Genomic DNA, 9,679 nt, shown 5'->3' on the forward strand with positions numbered 1-9,679 from the left:
TCAATGGTCTTCCTTAATGAGACCAGATGGTTTCAACACATAGACCAGCATTTAAGGATCTCCATATCAGAACTTGTGCAGGCTGTGTAATGCAAAAATGTTATTCCACAGTAATAAAAACCACTGGGTTATAATTATTTAGGATTATTGAAAAAATTATGCTAGGTAGCCAGAATGATTGGAGGGAAGAGAATGCTGTTAATTTAAGGGCAATAGGTTGGAATACGGAAGTGATCTCTTGGAGTTTAGATCCCATAATTACTAAATATCTATGGAAACAATCCATGTTGGTGTTTGGAAACAACACTCCATGAATATTTGAATATTTTTTATGTTTCGATATGGTCAGAGCTTTGAGAGCAAAGAACACTGGTACTTGGGTTTAAGGAGGATTGAATGGTAAACATGACTTCGAAGTTAGACATTGTGTATTGCTCCAGGGGAATGTAAAGTAGGCTCTCCCCTGGATCCATTTACTTAGATTCTAAGTACAGTAAATTTGGAGCATTTCTTTACATTTCAGACTCATGAAAGAGCTAAAGACCTTCCCTCCATCTCCCCTATCCTCCTCCAGAGAGGATTTGTCTGTATTCCAGAACAAAGGTCTCCTGCACTCTATCTCCAGAGCATGTACGAGCTGCCCTGCATATGCTCCAGGTTTCATAACTGCATCTCCTCTGGTGTAACCACTGCACGCAGTGACATTTTGCTGTCATTGCATTACCCTGTGGAGGACTGGGGCACATCGAATCAGTGCTGCTCAGATTGCTCTGTGAATAAATAAAAAAGTCTGTTTTCTGATCCAGAAATATAGTGTTCCTGTTAATAGATGGTAGATACATATGGATATAGATGATACGGATATAGATTATTATAGAGAGATACATACTCTGTATATATACACATATATAAATAAATATCATATATAAATGTATATGCATATATGTGTATTATTGTATGTATTATATATTATATGTATATATATATAATCATATCTAAAATGTGTATATGCATATATATGTGTGTGTATACATATATATGTCTATACAGGAGTCTCCCACTATCTGAAAGAGGAGCTTTCCTATGAAAATTTCTGTAGGCTGAAACAGCTTAAGTGAAGAAACAATTATCATTAATTTATATTAAACATTTTTGAACATTTTCAGACCCAAAAAACAACCTCTCTTAAGCTTTTCTGAAAACTTAGGACACATCTTGCTAAGGATGCACAAAATAAATTGAAATAATGTAGATGTTCACAGATACAGTTTAAAGTTACAGTGGCTTGAGATGCTGAGATGCTGAGATGCATCTTTCCTGGGGAAAGAGCTTGGGGGCCACTCTGGCTGCTAAGGGTGAGTTTGCTGCAAAACACATGCCGAACGCTATTTTTGCTTTTCACCTTTTCCTGTAAAAGTAGAAGTCCTTTTCACATTTCTTTTAGTTAGCAAAAACACGTACGGATGCAGGTCTTTCATAAAAGCAAAGTGGCCTAATATAAACTTTTGAAAAGCGGGGTATGCCTGCTTGAGTGTGTGTGTGTGTGTGTGTGTGTGTGTGTGTGTGTGTAAAACTGCAGCAGGCTATCCTGTTAGCAGGGTAATACCTAAGGTCCTGCATAATTTCAGACCTAACTGTTAGCATCAATTGTCTAGTCAGAGTAGTAGTCACTATAAATAGGATTGGGCTAGTCTTCTGAAATAGGATTTTTGAAGCAATGATCTATTTCATAAATAAAACAGTGCAGCTTAGGTAAGGATCATACAGCTTCAATATTAATGATTTTAAGCTATTGAAAATAGCCTGAGAAAAGAAAAAAATGCAGGTCCTGAAATATAGAAAGAATACCATCTCACTTACTGGAAGAAGCAGTTAAGGAGATAAATAAGAATTTTTTATCCATGGCAATAGGAAAATTCCCATTACCTGGCACTAATTAATGCCCTCTGGCTGTTGGAGTTGCTAATTTTGAAAAACATGAAATTTCAAATTGTGTTGAGATGGCTTGGGGTTAAGGTTTAAGGTACTTTAAATTAAATTGAATTTTTCACAATTATGTTTGTATACTCATACCTCCCATAGATGTTTCCTGGTCTTTGTGCCACTCCTGAAGGTGGTGGTTTATACCCCATTTATGGTAACTAAATGAATTGACTGAAATAGGTATTTCAATAGGTATTAGAAATAGTGAAGGGGGAGGATAGAGAAGGAATACAAGCAAAAGACAAGTGTTTTGGTCAAAGAAATTGTGATGAGCACTGGGCATTATACGCAACTAATGAATCATTGAACACTTACATCAAAAACTATTTTTTTTTCTGGGTGCTGGCTGTAGGAGACTCAGATCTGGGACTGGCCTAGTTGTCCAGGAAGCCTGGGGTGGGGTGAGAGGAAGAAGGGCACAGAGAGGCTTCAGCCACTCTGCCGAGATGCCCAGCAGTCCTGGACGGTGTTCTGACCCCAGCGGCCCTTTGGTTTCTTCAGCCCAGGGGCACCTCTTATCAACAGATCCAACTCTGTCTTCCCCTCAGGTAGAAGGGACCCCAGCAGGCTCAGTTCTCTGAACATTGACTGAGCTCCTACTGAGTGTAGGTGACAGGGCTTCGGGAATACAGAGATAAATAGGATCTGGACCCTGCCCTCCAGAAATTGTTCAACTGGAGACAGCCAAGGAAGTCCAGGGGGCATAGAAACCCAAAGGACAGGGTTCTTGAGGGTCCAAGAAGGCTTCCCAAAGGGTATGCCCCCAGAACCAGGCCAGGTATGTGGGCTAACTAAACATAAAAAAAATAAATTCCACATTTCCATAACTAAAAAAAGTGTGTAATCCAGGTTCTTAGGCCAATTCTAAAACATAATGCGGTTATATTTTTTCTTGTTCTTTTTTAAAAATTTTATTTTATTTAAATTGAATTAATTAACATATAGTGTATTATTAGTTTCAGTGGTAGAGTTTAGGGATTCATCAGTTGCATAGAACACCCAGTGTTCATTACATCAAGTGCCCTCCTTAATGCCCATCACCCAATTACCCCATCCCCCCCACTCACCTCCCCTCCAGCAGCCTTCAGTTTGTTTCCTATAGTTAAAAGTCTTTTATGGTTTGTCTCCCTCTCTGATCTGACCTTATTTTATTTTTCCTTCCCTTCCCCTATGATCCTCTGTTTTGTTTCTTAAATTCCACATATCAGTGAGATCATATGATAATTGTCTTTCTCTGATTGACTTATTTCGCTTAGCATAATCCCCTCTAATTCCATCCATGTCATTGAAAATGGCAAGATTTCATTTTTTTTTAAGTCTAATAAAGTTTATTGGTTTTCTTTGATTGCCTCTGTTCCAGATTTAGAAGGGCTCTCTGGGTTCTTCTGGCCTTATTTTCGGGCTGCTGCTACTCTGGCTTTTAAGGCCCTTTTTTTGCTTCTTGAACTTTTGTACCTCCTGGAAAACCCGAAAGCACAGGGCCTTCTTGGTTGCCCAGTGTTGATGGCCTTTCCGGTGATACAGAGGGGGAAAGGTGTACTCAATCCCCAGCTCCTTGCATGTTTTCTCAAGGATACTGTAGTTGGTCTTAATGGAGGTTTTTGAGCATCTTTTTCCTCTGGTCAATGCTCATCAGCAGATAGTGCTTGTGGGCTTTGTCCTTTCAATGTTTCTGCATGTGTTCTTCATAATTGCTAATCTTGACAGTCAAGGCAACAATTTGAGCCTCCAGGGAGCTAGTGTCCTCAGGGTTTGCCACAATCTTGTTCGTCAACTGCTCTTGATTTTTAGCTTCTCCTTCTGGTTGGCCATTTCCAAAAACAAGAGTCTTCTCATGACATCATCAAACCTGGTTTCTGGGTGCCATATCCCTGAACAGCTGGGAGGATAACAACTCGAGGAGAGGGAAGGCCCCATTGGCAGGAGGGAGGCCTGGCACTTGCTCTGCCCAGCAGCCCAAGGACTCAGATTTCATTATTTTTGATGGCTGAGTAATATTCCATTGTGTGTGTGTGTGTGTGTGTATACATATATATATCACATCTTCTTTATCCATTCATCTGTCAGTGGACATCTGGGCTCTTTCCATAGTTTGGCTCTTATGGACATTGCTGCTATAAACATTGGGGTGCAGGTGACCCTTAGGATCACTATGTTCGTATCCTTTGGGTAAATATCTGGTAGTGCAATTGCTGGGTTGTAGGGTAGTTCTGCTTTTAACTTTTTGAGGAACCTCCGTACTGTTTTTTAGAGTGGCTGTACTAGTTTGCATTCCCACCAGCAGTGTAAGAGGGTTCCCCTTTCTCTGCATAATGCTGTTATATTTTAAGCAGTAGTTTTACTGCTGAACTATGCACCCACATTTCCTATTGTGCTTCTGTTCTTGATGTTAGTAAACACAAAATCAGGGCCTTATTAGAACCAAAGAAAGAAAGCACTTTAGGAGTGGATTGTAACAAAGGGAGTAATGGAAGAGAAAGGAGAGATGGATGTGCATTTGCCCTGACATTTCAAACATAAAGACACTGCATAAAGATTTAGCTCCTATTAAGTTCTCTTCTGGAACAGAATCTTGCTGGATCTCTTTGGCTAGCCTTGGAGAGGATGAAAGTCACTGATAGAAAATTGAACAGTGTCATTCACCTTTTACAGATTAGCCAGGTAGCTTGAGCTACCAAGAGCCTGAGCTACTTTGGAGAAAATGTGACATCATATATGGCTTTCATATACCCAACAGGCAGAAAATGAAATAGTTTATAATGAACATGAACTGAATGACCTCTGCATGTCACTTCTAGCAACTATCTATTTTTGCTCACTACATAGACTATGGCTGCAAGCCCTGCTGTGTATACTCTTAAATCCACACTGCCCTATGCATCTTTAAGAGAACTGTATGATCAGCAATTTCAAGATCCCTAAATGTGCATGATTAATATCAGTGGAGGTTAATTATAGCTACCCATAAAGCTTCATTACAATCTAGCAGAGAATAAAACCAATCTGAACATTTTAATTATAATATAAATTACAATTATTTAGTCAGAGTAGTAGTCACTGTAAATAGGGTTGGACTAGTCTTCTGAAATGGGATTTTTGAAACAATGATCTAGTTCATAAATAAACCAGTGCAGCTTAAGTAACGATCCTGCAGCTTCAATATTAATGATTTTGGTTGAAACTCTAACTACTCTTCTGAATATCATGTAAAGTAAGTAAAAAGGAAAATGTACATTTTGTCTTGTCTTATCATAGACAACTCTAAATTGATCTTAATCATTGTTTCTTGTCATATTAACATGAGTAGTCCGAACATGCCTTTTTATATATTGATTTGTTTTTAACACCACAGGAACTCTCATAAACATACAATAATTAGAACATCATCTGTAAAACACACCAATCTACATGCTCCTCAAAGGACAGAATTTGTAAATATTTCAGATATCTGTTAAATGTTCAATTGAAAAAGGATGAGCACTAACATTTAACAATAAGCAACTGAAAAAAAAGTAGAGATAAAATTTTTCAACTGAGGACTGTCTCAGAAAGCTTCTTTAGAGAAAGCAACAGACATTGGATTATTGATACTTATTGGTAATAATAGTACAGTTTGAAGTGTAATAGTAAGAGCCAGAATCAAGGTCTCAGAGAATTATTGAATATACTCTTAGACCTATATTATATAATATTTTCATATCCAAGTATAGCTTTGCCATTAGCCTAGTGAAATTGCTTTAAGATTTCTGAACTCCAGAAGTGTAGGAGAACACATTTGTGTTGCATGGTAATTTCTAACAGCAGCAATAGGAAACAAAGAATTTTTAATCTCTTTTTTTAGGCAAAATTAGTATATAACGTATTAGTTTCGAGTGTACCACACAATAATTGATATTTGCATGCATTATGTATTGAAATGTTATCACAGTAAGTCATTACCATTTGTCACCATATAATCGACCCCCTTTACCCTTTTCACTCAGCCCCCAAAATCCCTCCCCTTTCATAACCACCAATCTGTTCTCTATATCTACTAGTTTTGTTTGGTTTTGTTTGTCTTGTTTTTGGATTCCACATATAAGTGAAATCATTGGTATTTGTCTTTCTCTGTCTTATTTCAATTAGCATGATACTCTCAAAGTCTATCCATGTTGTCGCAAATGGCAAGATTTCCTTCTTTTTTATGCCTGAGTAGTATTCCTTTGTGTGTGTGTGTGGGGGGATAGAGATAGATACAGATATAGACGTAGATATAGGTAATATTATTTATCCATTCATCCAGCCATGGACACTTAGATTGTTTTCATATCTTGACCACTGTAAATAATGCTGCAATAAACATAAGGCTGCATATATCTTTTTGAATTAGTGTATGTGTGTGTGTGTGTGTGATAAACAGCCAGTAGTGGAATTACTGGTTTGTATGGCAATTCTATTTTTAATTTTTTGAGGAATCTCCATACTGTTTTCTACAGTGGCTGCATCAGTTAGCATTCTCACCAACAGCACATGAAGATTCCTTTTTCTCCACATTCTTATCAACACTTGTTATTTCTTTAGCTTTTGATTTTAGCCATTCTGATTGGTGTAAAGTGATAACTCATTGTGGTTTTGATTTTCATTTCCCTGGTGATCATCTTTTCATGTGCCTGTTGTCCATCTGTATGTCTTCTTGGGAAAAAATGTCTATTTGGATCCTCTGCCCATTTTTAATCAGATTATTTGATTTTTGGTATTGCAAACTTGCATAAGTTCTTTATATATTTTAGTTATTAACTTCTTATTGGATATATCATTTGCAAATATCTTCTCCCATTTTCATTTTGTTGATGGTTTTCTTCGCTGTGCAAAAACTTTTCATTTTGGTGTAGTCCCAATACTTTAATTTTGCTTTTGTTTCTCTTGCCTAAGATACATCTAAAAATTTTTTTATGGCTGATGTCAAAGAAATTATTGCCTATGTTTTCTACTAGGAGTTTTATGGTTTCAGGTTTCACATTTAAATCTTTAATTCATTTTGAGTTTATTTTTGTGTATGGTGTAAGAAAAGTGGTCCAGTTTCATTCTTTCGCATGTAGCTGTCCAGTTTTCCCAGCACTATTTGTTGAAGAGGCTGTCTTTTCCCCATTGTATAGGCTCTTTTTTAATGTATGAGCTTAAACATTAAACATTTCATTTAAGTAACTATACATATTTTATTGCTATGTTTGATTTTGAATTCTTATGGAACTCAATTTTAATTTGTAATATTCATTCTATGTGTAATTTTATCCACCACACTTAACATCTCAGTACATGGCAATTTCAGCATCTTTAAATGGAAATTGTGTATCAAGGCAGTCCTATGGTGTATTTTCACCAGATTTCCTTAATGGGAGAGCATTATGAAAGAATGTCCGATATAAGTCAATAATATCTACCCAATAGCAGAAATGATCAATAAACTAGTGTCTATAAATTCATATTTTTAGATGAGAAAACTGCATTTAGGGTCTTGCATGCCTGCAGGAAATATTGAAAGTCAATGCAAATCAGAATGGTTGCTTCTGCAGTAGCAATTACTTTAAGGGACCTTTTAGATGGAGGAAATGTTTCTGTACAATAGATTTTCTGGTAGAGAATATACTTGAGGCAAAAACCTACTCCCTGGGTTTTTGCCACTATCAGAGATCAAGTATTGGGAATTTACCTTTCTCTTAATTGTTGCCAGTTCTTTTCTAGGAAAAAACCTAGCAGAGGTTATACTTTCTTGAGCAGGCCCGTTGTAGAGAACAGAAATTAGAATTAGTATTCATGAAATACTCATAGAACTTTAATGCCCTGATTGGAAAAAGTCTTCAAGGTTATTCTTGAAAATTATTTAATCTATAACATTTCATTTTGAGTTTTGCTCTGATATTTTCTCCAAATCTGTTTTAATTCTGAATATCCAACAAATAAAGAGTGGAGACCATCTGTTAAGTGGGTCTTTCAGATGAAGAAATGTCCCCATAATCCCTGTGAGTTCTTTGCCCAAAGAGAAGGAGTTAGCCTTCCCTTTCCATTTGTGTGTTTTACTCCACTCATCAGTGTTTCTTTATTCGACACATATTAATTACCATATGTAGAGCACTAATAGATGCTTACAATAAACATCACCGTAAGAGGAAGTGCAACAACTAATGAGGTGGGCAGATAAATTAGAATATGATGTGTCACATATTTTAATAAAATGTTGAACCATGTACTGGCTGTTTATTCCAGTGAAGCTGTGTTCTATGTGAAAACTGGTTTTATATACATTTGTCCTTTACTTCTGGATTAGTCTATAAATTAGTGACTTTGTATACTGACTTACAAAAAAAATAAATCAGTTTATTATTTCAACAATCATTCACTAATTTTTCTCTAAAGTAATAGATAATCTCCTTGTCCTGGGGAACATAAATATTATTGAGGAAATGTTTTCATAAATAGTACCTATCTTTCGCATAGCACAGCCTATTTTGAACTTACACAAGGGTTTTGGCCATATTCTTTTGTTATCAACTTATTCTGTAAATTTTTATCAAGTGCTTGATAACCTTTGATGTTGGTGTCAGTGAGGGACATGGCAAAGCACTTTCAGAAAAGGGAGTTAATATTAATTAATGGGCTGCAGGAGACATAAATTTAAATTTTGGGGGCTAATTCAAATATCATTATAAGACTTTGTGTTAATCAATGTAATTATGCTCAAAGATGTGGTTTTGTTTACTCCTATCTTAAGGTACAAAGATTACTAATTATTTGAAGTGTGTTATCCATCGATTATCCACCACTCTGTCATAATTCAGTGCTTGGGATAATCTTGTGTCAGCAATGGAGGCAAACTGTTCAGATCTCCCTCATTTGACTTTCAGCTGTGAGAAGTAGAGTTAGCTGAGAGCCTCTAAGGACAGGTTCCAACTTCAGGATTTGCTTCAGTATTCCTACTAAAGCCATGCCCTAGGTTATAGAATTTAATGAAGCTGTAACAAAGTATAAAATGATTTCTGCTGCTTCTTTATGTCATTATAGCAATCTACATTCCCAAATAGAATTCCAAAAACAAACAAAAACTTCATTTGGTGGCAATAATTTCTGAGCCACTTTAACCAAATCAATATAACAATGCCCAGTGTTTCTATAACTGGTTAGAATACTTACCAGTTCTTATTAAAGCATAACATTTAAGTACAAAGGGCATTGCATTTATTTTTTTAAAGATTTTATTTATTTGACAGAGAGAGAGAGGCAGGCAGAGGGAGAGAGAGAGGCAGGCAGGGTTCCACCCTGAGCAGAGAGCCGGATGCAGGACTAATCCCAGGACCCTGGGATCATGACCTGAGCTGAAGGCAGACGCTTAAACAAATGAGCCACCCAGGTGCCCAAGGGCGTTTCATTTAAGTATGTAGTTGGCCACCGAACTTGCAGGCATTCTGCAATTCGCTTTTGATAGGCATGAAAAAAAAGTGGACTATAAAGTCTGGCTTCAAAGAACTTTAATTTTATAAGCACATCAAGAAAGTTCATGTTATTTTTTGCAACAACCTTTTAGTCATGGGCTCTATGACTAAGCTTGAGGGTTATCAGTAACCCACATCAGTACCTACATATTGAAGGAAAGTTCCCTGCTTAACAAGATAACAGTGGTCCCCCTCTTATCCATGATTTCAATTTCTGAGGTTTCTTTTAC

The 9,679-nt window shown here is 36.7% G+C and overlaps 1 pseudogene; it reads right to left on the reverse strand.

Moving 5' to 3' along the window:
- Positions 1-3,311: 3,311 nt before the first annotated feature.
- Positions 3,312-3,900, reverse strand: LOC118012664 (annotated as a pseudogene).
- Positions 3,901-9,679: the final 5,779 nt, after the last annotated feature.

Source organism: Mirounga leonina, unplaced genomic scaffold (assembly GCF_011800145.1).
Source record: "Mirounga leonina isolate KUSES-001 unplaced genomic scaffold, KU_Mleo_1.0 Mir_151, whole genome shotgun sequence".
Lineage (NCBI taxonomy): Eukaryota > Metazoa > Chordata > Mammalia > Carnivora > Phocidae > Mirounga > Mirounga leonina.